Here is a 16,315-nt window from a genome sequence, read left to right on the forward strand (position 1 = left end):
ACATCGCCTCGAGTTAGCGTTAAAAGATAAATTTGCAAAAATAAAAGCGTTTGATACATTTTCAAAATGATGTCAATAACATTATTTTGAAAATGTATAACATTTATAAAAAATCCCCAAAAAAGTTACGACAGGAGGGCTTGTTGCTTTCCTTGAAGAGGGTAATCCATTTGACATTGCAGGTATTTGCCGCAAAAAAGCAATTTTATCTATAAAAATATTTATTTATAGATAAAACTTTTTCAATTTTATCTATAAAAAATACTTTATAAAATAATATACTTTATTATGTGCTCGTTTTTTTATACAACAAAAGTTCTTTATAAAACAGTGTTTTGAGCAATAAAAACTTTCTATAAAGTAAAATACTTGTGCAATAATAAATTGGAACACCATGGATTGCACATAAAATTCAAGCACTTGAGATGATCTTAGACAAATATGGAGTATATATGAAACATCTCGAAAACATGACTGCAAATTTCAGTTTTACTCAGGCAGAAAGAGCAAAGTTTAAAGGGTATCATCAGAAGTGGAATCATAGACGAATACCTCTTCATGTAACATTATTCAAAGAAGTTTTATCGCCAGCAAAGTTGTTATCTTTATCTTTTCAATTCCGTAGCATCATCTGGATTTATTGAACAAGCTAAAAAACAGTTAAGTCGCTTGAAGAAAAAAGAATTTAATGATTTACAAAAAGTCAAACATTTCCTTGCAAAATTAACAAACAACACTAGAAAGTATCCATTCCAGGATGTTAAGCTTCATGAATTTACAAACGCAATAACTTTAGTTAAGAATTCGAAATCAATGATTGTAGCGTTAATTGCCCAATCCATTGAAGAGCGTTTGGAAGCACAAAATACAGTTCCTGAGATGTACGGAATGTTAATCCTAAACACTGGTGGCTGGTTTCAAAACAACACCAATAATTCATTTGCTGATAACATCGAAAATTTGTATGACTTTTATAATATGCCATTACGTTATGCTGGCTTCACTGGGAGTGTAAATAACATGCTAGATACTTGGTATAACTTAGTTGATTACACTGTCAAATATTTGGCACCAGATAAAACTGAGTACAGTAAAGTATGGTATTAAATTTTTTCGAGTTCTATGAAAAAAGATTGACGTCCAGTTCTACTTCTTGTTGAATTGTTGTTCGTATTGCCTGTTTCAAATGGAAAGGTTAAGCGTCTTTTTTCTCTTATGAATAGAATTAAAAGTGACATAAGAAATCGCTTGACTGAAAAATGGCTAAATAATTTAATTCGGGTGCGCACTAATGAAACAAATAGTGAAGAATTTGATGTGAATCCTCCCATCGAATTATGGGCCAAAGATACGTTGAGACCAAGTGAAAAAAAAAACCGCGTCCCACATGGGTTCCGCGTGGGTTCCGTGTGGGATTGATGGGATTTATGTGGGACGGATTTTCCCATGTGGTATCCGTATGGAAATTTGTCACCTTAAACCCATGTGGGTAATCCCACATGGGTTACATGTGGGAACCATATGGTATTTACACACATGGGAAATCCCACGTGGGTTTCCTGTGGGATTTGCATGGGAACTAATTTAAAAGCTGGAAACTAAAAAACAATTTTTAAATCGATATTGCATTGCGTTACGTTTATATTGTGTGATAATATTTTATATTAATAAAGAGAATGGCAAGCAAGTATGTAAGTACCACGAATAATTTTTATCTTTCTTTATAGAAATAAGATTAAGATTTGTGCAAATAGACGTATTATTAGGATAATATAATAGTTATTTGAATATAGATCTTGAGTAAATTATTTGCAAACAATTAACTGATGCAAGTTGAAATGTTGTCAAAAACCAATCTTGCATGCATGGGACACTGCAGTGTCCCACAAAGAAATGCAGGTTTGAAAGTCAAAGAATTCCCAATTTTCTTTATTAAAAAAAAAAGAATAGGATGGAGATGGGTTTCTGTAACTTTTTTTATGCTCCAAAACTTCTAACTTTAGATATAATAAGGTCCTTAAGACTTAAGGGACTTACGAACTACATTGAGGAACAAAAACAGGATATTTACAGAAACTTTTCAATTTTTAATCTGGAGTACCACAGTGTTATTGAGAATAAAGCCTCTGGGTCCAGTTTTCAAAGTAATATGATCTAAGTAATTTTTAAATAAAATAATATGCTTTAAAATGCATATAGTTATACATATAACTCCTTATAACTATATGTATACTATTATACATATAATATATATATATATATACATACTATTTTTTATTATCTACATATACCATTATTCATCATATAATTCATTATGTTCTTATTTATTCATTTTTTTATATATATCATTTACATTAGTACTATATTACTACATAGATGTTTATCATTGTTACTATTTTATTATACTTAATTTTATTTTCATATTTTACACACCCTTTATATTTTATATACACTTTACTTTTCTATATAAATTTATATGTTTCATACTCAGATAATCTTACTATTATTGTACTTTGTATTTGTTGTATATCAAATGTGTTGTAAATGAATATAATATATATATATATATATATATATATATATATATATATATATATATATATATATATATATATATATATATATATATAAATATAACATTAAAACAATAAAATTGATACAAAATTTCACTTTAAAACGAAAACCATTAACATTGTGATGATAATAGCATTAGGAAACTAGTATTTATGTATTATTATTACTATAAAATACTATAAAAATATATGTATTACTATTAAAAAAAAAAGTTTTTTAATTCATTTTATAAAATGGAGACTGACAACTGATAATTAATGGAAATAAATACAAATTATAAAAATCATGTATTATTACTAAATACTATATTAATGCTAGTCTACAAAGTTAAAATTAATTTAGAGCATTGTTATTAGTTCTTTTGCGATTCGCACTTCCACTTCTGTCTCTCAAATTTATAAAACAGGTGGTCAAAGCTTGCTCAATAGGTAGGTTCTCAGCATAACAATGCTTTTTTCTTACACTTTCGAAAGAGAAATATGGCAAATTGATTACTTATTTTACTTAAATTGTAGGGTCATCTATGCATAATGATGTCAGATGATGACCCGGTTTATTGAACAACTTCACCCTTTATCAAACTCAGTCAATTTTTTGCCATCTCCCATTGAAAATGATGTCAGTTTTTGTTATCGTATTATGATGGTATATCTGAATTGTTAATATAATATAAAAAATGCATATACCATCAATTTTTTTCTGGTTCAATTATACATTTATTCTCAACAGTACTAAAAGTAAAAAAAAAAAAACATAAATTGTTCTTTCAGATAAGCAAGCTAATTTCTGAATTTAAATTGTTTTTCCTATGATCCTCTACAGTTTTAAGCAACAAAAGCAAGAAGTTTTTAGACCACATTGTTGGTGTAAATACCTCTAAAACCTGCTCATAGCTAGCATAAATTGTTTTACTTTTTTTTTAAATAAAATATTTTACTTTTTTTTTTAATTCAATTTTTTAATTGACATTATTTTGGTCTCAACATCCCCTCCCCATTGTCAATTATTGTTAAACTCACACTGCCCCTCTATCTACTGGCATCATTTATGGATGATCCCATAGCCTAAATACTATATATATATATATATATATATATATATATATATATATATATATATATATATATATATATATATATATATATATATATATATATATATATATATATATTATTTTTACTTTATTTACAACACCATTTGAGATACAACAAACCCTTACAAAGCTTACAATAATTCAGTTAAAATTCAATCTGAGTTATTGAAACGTAATAAATTTAACATCAATAGAAAAGTAAAGCTGTCATCATTTAAAATGTAAAGGGTGTTGTCAAAATATGTTGATAGTAAAATTAAGTTACTAATAAAATCACGTTCAACAATGATAAATATTCTTACTGTGGTAAGAATTAGTACTAGTTAACAAATTTGAACAAATAAATTTAAAATAGTAAAAAAACAATGAACAAATAACTTGAACTTGAACTAAATCTTGAATTTGAATTAATTGGTTCTAATTTGTTCAAGCATAACCTTAAAAAATAAGTTTATATAATAAATTTTATGTATAACTAGTTATACATATAGTTAACTATCAGGAGTTATATGTATAACTGCATGCATTTTAAAGCATTTTATTTAATTTATATATTACTTTAGATCATATTACTTTGAATACTGGACCCAGAGACTTTATTCCCAATTACACTGTGGTACTCCAGATTAAAAGTTTCTGTAAATATCCTGTTTTTGTTCCTCAATGTACTTCGTTAGTCCCTTAAGTTTTATGAACCTTATTATATATAAAGTTAAAAGTTTTGGAGCCTAAAAAAAGTTACAGAAACCTCCCTATCTCCCCCCTATTTTAATTTTTTTTTTTTAATAAAGAAAATTTGACTTTCAAACCTGCATTTCTTTGTGGGACACTGCAGTGTCCCATGCATGCATGCTTGGTTTTTGACAACATTAGAACTTGCATCAGTCAATCGTTTGCAGATAATATACTCAAGAACTATATTCAAATATCATATGAACATGTTAGAGAATGTTCATATGATATTTGAACATCACAAATTTAATAATATTGTTGTGATATGTTATATAAATAATTCCATAATAGATTATGATATGAAAATAAGATAGGATATGAAGGCAATGATCAAAGAATAAATTTACTTATAGAAATTTAGATGTTTGTTTATTAGTTTCAGAATATTATATTATGTGTGACCGCGGCCTTCTATAATAACAAGCCTTGACATCGCGCAACAAAGTTGTTAAGCTGAAGGCCAATTCCTAATACTGTGTTTACATTTTCATCTATTAACATTAGACGAAAGTTTGTGTTCGCGCTTTTTTAATAAATCTTTAAAATGTGATTGGTTTATAAATTAGATAGCCCAACATCAAGACGATAACGTTGAAAGGTTCAAGGCGTTAACATTGTAAGGTAATAATATTGTCAAACTAACGATAAGTTTTTTTAATAATTAAAATGCCTTAAAAATGCCTTTAAAATGCTGTGTATCTCTTTGCAAGTCGAACTATCTCAACTACAACAAAAATATCAATTTATACAACTACAATATCAATTACAACTACAACAAAAATATCAATACTCAACTACGACAAAAATATCAATTTATAAATTCCCGAAGAATCTAGAGGAGAGAAAAAGATGTAGTGAAGCTATCCCAAGAACTGGTTTTATTGTTACAGACTATACAGCATTATGTCAACTGCATTGGCCAAATGAAGCACCTTTTGAAAGCAAATATGGGAAGCAACGACCTTTAAACCCACCATCTGTTTTTAAAATATTCCGCCTAGTTGTTTAGCCACACCAGCAAGTAAAGTTAGAAAAAATGTAACTTCAAGCGGTTTTCGAAACATTTTACCAGATGAGTTAAATGATTTTCTAAAAGAGGATGAACTTATATTTGATGATATTCAATCTTTGTTAAGTGATAATAACGATGTTATTGTTTTCCAGCTTAATAAAAAAAGTTTGCACATCAGCAATCACAAAATGTACAAACTTGGTGTTCCATTATTTATTTTAGTAATTTTCAATGATTATTCATTTGTAGCTAACCATAATGGCACAATTTGTAATATTTCATATTTAGCTGTAAACAAATTAAAGTTAATAAAAACAAAATCAGCTTTATTTGAAGCAGTTAGATTTTTGAAAAATAAAGAAAGTTCGCTTCAGTCAAATATTCTATTCGAACACCTTAATGCTATGAGAAAAGTTAATGTTGGTGAAGTTTTATATACTTCAGATATTATATGTAGAGCATATGAGTATTTTGCTATGCGACGAAGTTTATATGATTGTTTGTGTATTGACTACAAGTTGCCAAGTATAAGGACTTTAACCCTGTTGAGATATATTGATAAAACTTTTTTTTTGCTTGAATCAACTTTTGTTGGTGTTTTTTATTGTTGGTGATTTTTATTGTTACCATTTTTAGCAAAAAAAATTAAAAATACAGTTATCTTTCTAATATATAGATATATACTTTGTTATGGTTCTGCTTGTTATTGATACTATTTAATATTACATAAATATTCTTAATGAAATTTGAAATACGAAAAGCATGATTATCTTTTAACAATTTTTTGGTTTTCTTTTTATATTTCCGTTTTTACTAGAGATTATTATTAGAAAACATAGACTGCCATTACACCCTACCTAATATAAAAATATATCAATATAAGTAAAAGTGAAAGTTTAATCGGCCTTCAGTTTTTACGGCATTTTGCGCGATGTCAAGGCCTGTTATTATAGAAGTCTACATCATTGAAAAAGTAGGTTTTTACATTTTTGTTTTTGTTTTTTTGTTTAACTACTTATCCTTATTGATCACTTTTTTTCAGGATTCTCCTCAGGGATTCAAGCTCATTACGCATAATATGTGTTCAATTACGCATAATACGTTAGTCATTGTAAGTAATAAATTAGGAAATAATTATTTGTGAAATATTGTAGTCATTAATGACTTCAAACTGGCTAATAATTAAAATTGCTCGACTAATAAGGTTCCTTATTAAAATTGCTCTCTCTCTCTCTCACACTCTCTCTCTCTCTCTCTCTCTCTCTCTCTATATATATATATATATATATATATATATATATATATATATATATATATATATATATATATATATATATATATATATATATATTTATATATTTATATATTTATATATTTGTATTTATATTTTTTTTTTAGAAAATGTTTGAAGAAAGTTAGAAGATACTAAAAACCTTGGTATTATACAAGCCGAAGCGATTTAATTAATTCAATTGACAAAAAACGGCGTGTAAATCGCAAAAGAAAAAATAATATTTTTAATATTCGTTTTGGATGTATTGATTAATAGCATTTATTTTAAAATAAATTCATTTTGCAACACGTTTTTTAATTTTATAAAATTTCGTCATAATAGTTTAAGGTAAATCCCACATAGGTTATAGGTGGAAAACATCACATGTAAAAGATCAAAAATGCTACACGTTTTGAATACCAAATGGGATAAAGTAGCAAATACCAGATTAAGTTAAGCCTCTCTGAAAGCTTCGATGATTAATTTTAAATTACTATTTAAGTAATTTTTAAATTAAAAGAATTTTAAAAATTATCATAGAAGCATTCGGACTTTCATTTGTCTAGTATTGACTACTTTTATACCATTTGGATTAAAATATGTGGCATTTAAGATCTATAACATGTAGTATTTTCCACCTATATCCCATGTAGGATTTACCACATAAAACCCATGTGGGATTTACCATATGAAACCCACATGGGACAAAATAATAATCCCCATATGGGTTACATATGGTAAAAACCCACGCGTATCCCATATGGGATTTACCATATGGAATCCATGTGGGATTTACCATATGAAACCCACATGGGACAAAATAATAATCCCCACATGGGTTACATGTGGAAAAAATCCACGCGTATCCCATGTGCGCTTTTTCACTGGGTTAAATATCCTAATTTAGATTTAATTGCTACGGGACCAGTAACTCCCCTTATAATTGAATTTTCCATAAATTTCCAATAAGAATTTGCTCCTATTAAAATATCAACTGATAAATTTTCTTTAGAATTATTATGGCTAATCAAAGACCCTAAAGTTGTTTATAATTATTCCCAGTTAAAAAGCGCACATGGGATACGCGTGGATTTTTTCCACATGTAACCCATGTGGGGATTATTATTTTGTCCCATGTGGGTTTCATATGGTAAATCCCACATGGATTCCATATGGTAAATCCCATATGGGATACGCGTGGGTTTTTACCATATGTAACCCATATGGGGATTATTATTTTGTCCCATGTGGGTTTCATATGGTAAATCCCACATGGGTTTTATGTGGTAAATCCTACATGGGATATAGGTGGAAAATACGACATGTTATAGATCTTAAATGCCACATATTTTAATCCAAATGGTATAAAAGTAGTCAAAACTAGACAAATGAAAGTCCGAGTGCTTCTATGATAATTTTTAAAATTCTTTTAATTTAAAAATTTTTTAAATAGTAATTTAAAATCAATCATCGAAGCTTTCAGAGAGGCTTAACTTAATCTGGTATTTGCTACTTTATCCCATTCGGTATTCAAAACGTGTAGCATTTTTGATCTTTTACATGTGATGTTTTCCACCTATAACCTATGTGGGATTTACCTTAAACTATTATGACGAAATTTTATAAAATTAAAAAACGTGTTGCAAAATGAATTTATTTAAAAATAAATGCTATTAATCAATACATCCAAAACGAATATTAAAAATATTATTTTTTCTTTTGCGATTTACACGCCGTTTTTTGTCAATTGAATTAATTAAATCGCTTCGGCTTGTATAATACCAAGGTTTTTAGTATCTTCTAACTTTCTTCAAACATTTTCTAAAAAAAAAAAAAAAAAATACAAATATATATAAATATAAATATATATATATATATATATATATATATATATATATATATATATATATATATATATATATATATATATATATATAAGAGAGAGAGAGAGAGAGAGAGAGAGAGAGAGAGAGAGAGAGAGAGAGAGAGAGAGAGAGAGAGACAGAGAGAGAGACAGAGAGAGAGAGAGAAAGAGAGCAATATTAATAATTAAACTTATTATTATAGCAATTTTATTTATTATCCAGTTTGAAGTCATTAATGACTACAATATTTCACAAATAATTATTTCCTAATTTATTACTTACAATGACTAACGTTTATGCGTAATGAGCTTGAACCCATGAGGAGAATCCTGAAAAAAAGTGATCAATAAGGATAAGTAGTTAAACAAAAAAACAAAAACAAAAATGTAAAAACCTACTTTTTCAATGATATAGACTTCTATAATAACATAATAGCAATATTATCTAATTTATAAACCACATCACATTTTAAATTTATATACCACATCACATTTTAAAGATATCTAATTTATAAACCACATCACATTTTAAAGATTTATTAAAAAAGCGCGAACACAAACTTTCGTCTAATGTTAAAAGATGAAAATGTAAACACAGATTAGGAATTGGTTTTCAGTTTAACAACTTTGTTGCGCGATGTCAAGGCCTGTTATTATAGAAGGCCGCGGTCACACAATATAATATTCTGAAACTAATAAACAAACATCTAAATTTCTATAAGTAAATTTATTCTTTGATCATTGCCTTCATATCCTATCTTATTTTCATATCATAATCTATTATGGAATTACTTATATAACATATCACAACAATATTATTAAATTTGTGATGTTCAAATATCATATGAACATTCTCTAACATGTTCATATGATATTTGAATATCGTTCTTGAGTATATTATCTGCAAACAATTGACTGATGCAAGTTCTAATGTTGTCAAAAACCAAGCATGCATGCATGGGACACTGCAGTGTCCCACAAAGAAATGCAGGTTTGAAAGTCAAATTTTCTTTAAAAATAAAATAAAATAGGGGGGAGATAAGGAGGTTTCTGTAACTTTTTTTAGGCTCCAAAACTGGAGCCTAAAAAAAGATGTTAAATTTATTACGTTTCAATAACTCAGATTGAATCTTAACTGAATTATTGTAAGCTTTGTAGGGGTTTGTTGTATATCAAATGGTGTTGTAAATAAAGTAAAAATAATATATATATATATATATATATATATATATATATATATATATATATATATATATAACATTAAAACAATAAAATTGATACAAAATTTCACTTTAAAACGAATACCATTAACATTGTGATGATAATAGCATTAGGAAACTAGTATTTATGTATTATTATTATACTATAAATAAATAGTTTTTTAATTCATTTTATAAAATGGAGACTGACAACTGATAATTAATGGAAATAAATACAAATTATAAAAATCATGTATTATTACTAAATACTATATTAATGCTAGTCTACAAAGTTAAAATCAATTTAGAGCATTGTTATTAGTTCTTTTGTGATTCGCACTTCCACTTCTGTCTCTCAAATTTATAAAATAGGTGGTCAAAGCTTGCTCAATAGGTAGGTTCTCAGCATAACAATGCTTTTTTCTTACACTTTCTAAAGAGAAATATGGCAAATTGATTACTTATTTTACTTAAATCGTAGGGTCATCTATGCATAATGATGTCAGATGATGACCCGGTTTGTTGAACAACTTCACCCTTTATCAAACTCAGTCAATTTTTTGCTATCTCCCATTGAAAATGATATCAGTTTTTGTTATCTTATTATGATGGTATATCTGAATTGTTAATATAATATAAAAAATGCATATACCATCAATTTTTTTCTGGTTCAATTATACATTTATTTTCAACAGTACTAAAAGTAAAAAAAAAAAAAACATAAATTGTTCTTTCAGATAAGCAAGCTAATTTCTGAATTTAAATTGTTTTTCCTATGATCCTCTACAGTTTTAAGCAACAAAAGCAAGAAGTTTTTAGATCACATTGTTGGTGTAAATACCTCTAAAACCTGCTCATAGCTAGTTTTACTTTTTTTAAAATAAAATATTTTACTTTTTTTTTTAATTTAATTTTTTAATGTCAATTAAAAAATTAAATTAAAAAAAATATTTTGGTCTCAACATCCCCTTCTTCTTGTCAATTATTGTTAAACTCACGCTGCTCCTCTATCTACTGGCATCATTTATGGATGATCTCATAGCCTAAATACTATATATATATATATATATATATATATATATATATATATATATATATATATATATATATATATATATATATATATATATATATATATTATTTTTACTTTATTTACAACACCATTTGATATACAACAAACCCTTACAAAGCTTATAATAATTCAGTTAAAATTCAATCTGAGTTATTGAAACATAAAAAATTTAACATCAATAGAAAAGTAAAGCTGTCATCATTTAAAATGTAAAGGGTGTTGTCAAAATATGTTGATAGTAAAATTAAGTTACTAATAAAATCACGTTCAACAATGATAAATATTCTTACTGTAGTAAGAATTAGTACTAGTTAACAAATTTGAACAAATAAATATAAAATAGTGAAAAAACAATGAACAAATAACTTGAACTTGAACTAAATCTTGAATTTGAATTAATTGGTTCTAATTTGTTCAAGCATAACCTTAAAAAATAAGTTTATATAATAAATTTTATGTATAACTAGTTATACATATAGTTAACTATCAGGAGTTATATGTATAACTGCATGCATTTTAAAGCATTTTATTTAATTTATATATTACTTTAGATCGTATTACTTTGAATACTGGACCCAGAGACTTTATTCACCAATTACACTGTGGTACTCCAGATTAAAAATTTAAAAGTTTCTGTAAATATCCTGTTTTTGTTCCTCAATGTACTTCGTTAGTTCCTTAAGTTTTATGAACCTTATTACATCTAAAGTTAAAAGTTTTGGAGCATAAAAAAAGTTACAGAAACCCATCCTATTTTTTTCTTTTTTTAATAAAGAAAATTGGGAATTCTTTGACTTTCAAACCTGCATTTCTTTGTGGGACACTGCAGTGTCCCATGCATGCAAGATTGGTTTTTGACAACATTTCAACTTGCATCAGTTAATTGTTTGCAAATAATTTACTCAAGATCTATATTCAAATAACTATTATATTATCCTAATAATACGTCTATTTGCACAAATCTTAATCTTATTTCTATAAGGAAAAATAAACATTATTCGAGGTACTTACATACTTGCTTGCCATTCTCTTTATTAATATAAAATATTTTCACACAATATAAACGTAACGCAATGCAATGTCGATTTAAAAAATTTTTTAATAGTTTTTTTTTTAGTTTCCAGCTTTCAAATTAATTCCCATGCAAATCCCACAGGAAACCCACGTGGGATTTCCCATGTGTGTAAATACCATATGGTTCCCATATGTAACCCATGTGGGATTACCCACATGGGTTTAAGGTGACAAATTTCCATACGGATACCACATGGGAAAATCCGTCCCACGTAAATCCCATCAATCCCATACGGAACCCACGCGGAACCCATGTGGGACGCGGTTTTATTTTTCACTGGGTTACATGCTATATTAATATGCTGCCCACTTAAAGGGGAACATATATTCTTTACGAAACACTCAACACCTATAAAATAACCATAAATACTTTTAATAGAAACTCGCACTCTAAGACTTCAGAAATGCTACCGTGCCCAAATTGTTTTAATGTTAATTTCTTTACTATAAATACATTTTAGATTAAGTTTGGCACAAGTCTCAGGAGTTACGTAACTTAGCTGCGAACAATTATCAAATAAAATTCGACTTGTTGCAAATCTGGAATGATCTTGATTTTTAATAGTAGCTAATGCTGTTTGTAACAATACGGTTTCAGTAGGTTGAAGAACAGATTTAGAAGCAGAAAGAAAGGATGTACTCGCTACTGAAGCCAACTCGCCGTCTTTGTTGTTATTTTGTTTATCTCTATTGTCACTGTCACAAATAGATACATGATGAAAACGATTGCATGAAAAACATTTTAATTATGATGAACACTTATTGCTATAATGTTTATTACTAAGAGAACGAAAACAATATTTTTAATCACCTAAAATCTTTTTTCTACCCGTAATGTTAGTTACTAATTTACACTGATACAATTTGTGGTTATCGCAAAATAAACAAACAGGTGAATAAGAGTCATTTCTCTTATAAATAAGTTTTCTTATCGTATTTACTAATCGGATTATCACTCGAATGAAACATACTGGAAGTGAAAGGTAAAGTATTTGAGTTAGAAGAATTAATTTGTTCTCGCGCTCTTAACTCAGATTTTAAAATATCGAACATATCTTTAATTTCCCAGATTCCATCTTCATTTAGTTTACTATTAACAATTAAATTGAACTCCTCTGGAAGCTATTATTGGGACAAGTAAAGACCCATACATTGAAGAATCAATACCAATATTTTTTAGACTACGTATCTGAATTTCCACAGTATCTAGAAGATTTCGCAAAGAATTTACATTTTTAATATTGTTAATGCGTTCAAGCTTTAATAATTTTTTTATATAAAAGCACACTGTCAATTGTTTATTCGAAAATCTTTGTTTTAAAATATCTAAAGCTATAATGTAATTATCGTTTGAAAGCAACAGACGATTAATTGCAGAATATGCTTGTCCTTGAACCAAGTTCCTTAAATAAGTCATTTTTTGAATATTACTTAGGTCATCATTTTTATTTATTGCACAGTCGAAATTTTTCCAAAAGGGTTGTCAATTTTCCCAATTGCCGTCATATGCTTCAATTTTCAAGGTTGGAAGTTTAATCATTTGATTACTTTTAAGTGGTACTGTAGAACTCACATCGTCGTTAGATTTAATAGAAAATTTATTTAAAAAATTGTTTATTTTAGAATTCTCTCTCTTGAAGCTTAATGTAAAGTCAATAGCTAAATCATCGTTAATTTGTAACTCATCCACGTCATCAATTAAAATTGAAATTTCGTCATCTAAAATAAGTAGGATTTAGGACTCTCAAATCTATCATTCGCCGTCTCTCTTGAATTAATAAGTTCTGATAAATTTTCATTATGGTTAACGTCTTCCATTAAATCGTCGGCCTGATCGAATATTTTTTTTAAAGAATTAACATTCATAGTTCGCACTCTTCTTTTTGTTGTTTGTACAGACATTTCACAAATCTTACGTCAAATTTGAAGGAGAATTTCTAACTTAAAAGTATTTATTTCTCAATAAAGACAATTAATTTTAGAATGTTTAAGTTAAATAGAACGTTTTAAAGTTCTAATTTTCACGGACTTTAAAATTTTTTAATTGTAATTTTTAGTTTGTAATAATTCATTTAATTGAAACTTATCAGTAAACGACAAACATAGTGCAATAAAGTAAAATTCAAAATGGCAGACAGTATTTTGAACAACTGAATTTAATCTTAAGAAGTTTCGCAAAAGGATATCGCAAATCTTGTCTAATTTGATCTTAATATAATTTAATCTAATTTTCCTATACATACGATATGTTAACTTAAATAGATCCTAAAATCACTAAACATAAACTTAAATCTCAAATAATAAAATCACTTAGCTGGTAACTTGGTCTTTAAACGTAATTCTTTAAACGTAAATCGTATTCTCCACGAAGAACATTATCAATTTCACCTAAATTAATATATAATAATCTGTAGTAGTCTTTTCATAAATCTCAAAAAATCTCAAATCTCAAAATAATTGATAAAAATAAAAACAACTTAGCTAGTTAAATCTTCGATTCTCTTTTAAATTGTGGGCTCCATAAAGAGTTTAGAAGGGACTCTAGTATTAAATCGCGTTCATAAGATTACCTTATAAAATATTTTTTGAAGGTACGACTTGTTATTTACAATAAAATCTTGGATCGCGCCAAGTGCAAAAGCCAAGTCACGCGTTGAATAATATGAAACGCAAGAGAGAGACAGCGAAAAGAGCGCTTTCTCTTTTATATATAGTATCAAGAAATCAACAAGCTGCTGCGTTAGCGAACTAACGCAACAGGTCTCAATATATACGAGCTAAATGTTTTTAATATTCTTTGTTTTATGTATAAATGTAAAATTTCTATCTGCGACTTGTATTTGCAAAGAGATATAAATACATATATTTTTTGGAATGAAATATAATTTGACAACCATTTTCTCAAACTAATTTTGGAAGATTTTTTATTTCATTTCGCGGACCATATTTATGGATTATTATAGTTTTAAATACTACTAAAAACATTTCTCAAGAACCTAAGTTTGATTCTTTTAAACAAAATCTTAAAAAAAAAAATCATATTTTTCAATGAAAGTAAACTTATTTACTTTTAAAATTTAGACGAAGCTCAATATTTGTGTGTATGCGAATGTGTATATTCTTATTTTTTTAACAGGAAGCTTATTGTAATATAATACAGATACTTTGTGTAAATACGTATTTGCATAAATATGTTGCAATACGAGTTTAACTGCTTTTTTAAACATATTTATAAGTTGACTTTATTTTTATTTGTGTGTACTGTAACGTAATGTAATTTTTTTTTGTGTTTTTTATTTACGGCAATTATTTAACATAATTAATTTTTAACTCCCCTTTGAGTCTCCGGTTTCTTTATTATTTGATTGCAAAATTTAATTCTGTAATTGAATTGAATTTTTTGTTAATTATAATTTTATTTAGTTTGAAAAGCATATATTTATATATATATACATATATATATATATATATATATATATATATATATATATATATATATATATATATATATATATATATATATATATATATATACATATATATATATATATGCATATATATATATGCATATATATATATATATATATATATATATATATATATATATATATATATATATATATATATATATACATATATGTGTGTATGTGTGTGCGTGTGTGGGTGTATGTGTGTGTGCCTGAGTGTGTAACTATCTCACAATATAAAAAAAAATCTTTTTATGGCACGAACCCCGGTAAAGTTTATTAAAAAAGTTTTTGAAAAGGTACAGCCGATTTAAGAAATGGTGTTTTAAAATACCGTTTTGCAATATTTTGGGTTGAATGCAGCCTACTAATTATAAATTATCTGACAGCCAATTTTTGATTTATAGAAGTTATCTGCTTACAATTTGTTAAAATGGTTGAGCCATTTGGAATTTTGGATGAGTTAGGAGGACTATGCGTAACATTTACGGGAATCCGAAAACCCAACCATTAACTGAAAACTTCGCAGCTACTAATAGCACAAAGAAAAGTCCAAACAAATTACCAAATCATCAAAACATCGAACTAGTTTAGTTCAGTTTAAAATTTTATTAAAATTATGGTTTTTAGTTCAATAATTTAAGCCAAAAATGAAGAAATAAATTAAAGTTACGAATTTTAATTATTAATATTCTTCACATTATTTGTTGTGGGGTTTCAGCTAATGACTTTTAATCTGACCAGTATCAGGGTTTTAGCTAATCTGACCAATATCAGTTGCAATAAAATCAGAAGTAATTATAAACAGAAAGAAGTTCTAAAAGACTGTTTTAATGATAATGTTGAATTTAAAGATAATATTAATCTGCATATATTTCAGAAAAAGAGAACTTGAAGAACTTGCTTTAAATGGTATCAATTATAATATCATATATAATCTATTTTATCAAATTAA

The 16,315-nt window shown here is 26.9% G+C and overlaps 2 long non-coding RNA genes across 2 annotated transcripts; one reads left to right on the forward strand and one right to left on the reverse strand.

The window, feature by feature from the left end:
• The first annotated feature begins 1,622 nt into the window (after positions 1–1,622).
• LOC136090534 (uncharacterized) lies at positions 1,623–6,992 on the forward strand. Its single transcript, XR_010643474.1, has 3 exons — positions 1,623–1,691; positions 6,454–6,522; positions 6,810–6,992. It is a non-coding gene; the product is annotated as an uncharacterized LOC136090534 (long non-coding RNA).
• A 1,330-nt stretch (positions 6,993–8,322) lies between these two features.
• On the reverse strand, positions 8,323–14,589 carry LOC136091204 (uncharacterized). Its single transcript, XR_010643777.1, has 3 exons — positions 11,831–14,589; positions 8,832–8,878; positions 8,323–8,505 (listed from the first exon to the last, which is right to left on the reverse strand). It is a non-coding gene; the product is annotated as an uncharacterized LOC136091204 (long non-coding RNA).
• Positions 14,590–16,315: the final 1,726 nt, after the last annotated feature.

Source organism: Hydra vulgaris, chromosome 14 (assembly GCF_038396675.1).
Source record: "Hydra vulgaris chromosome 14, alternate assembly HydraT2T_AEP".
In the NCBI taxonomy this organism is placed as follows: domain Eukaryota; kingdom Metazoa; phylum Cnidaria; class Hydrozoa; order Anthoathecata; family Hydridae; genus Hydra; species Hydra vulgaris.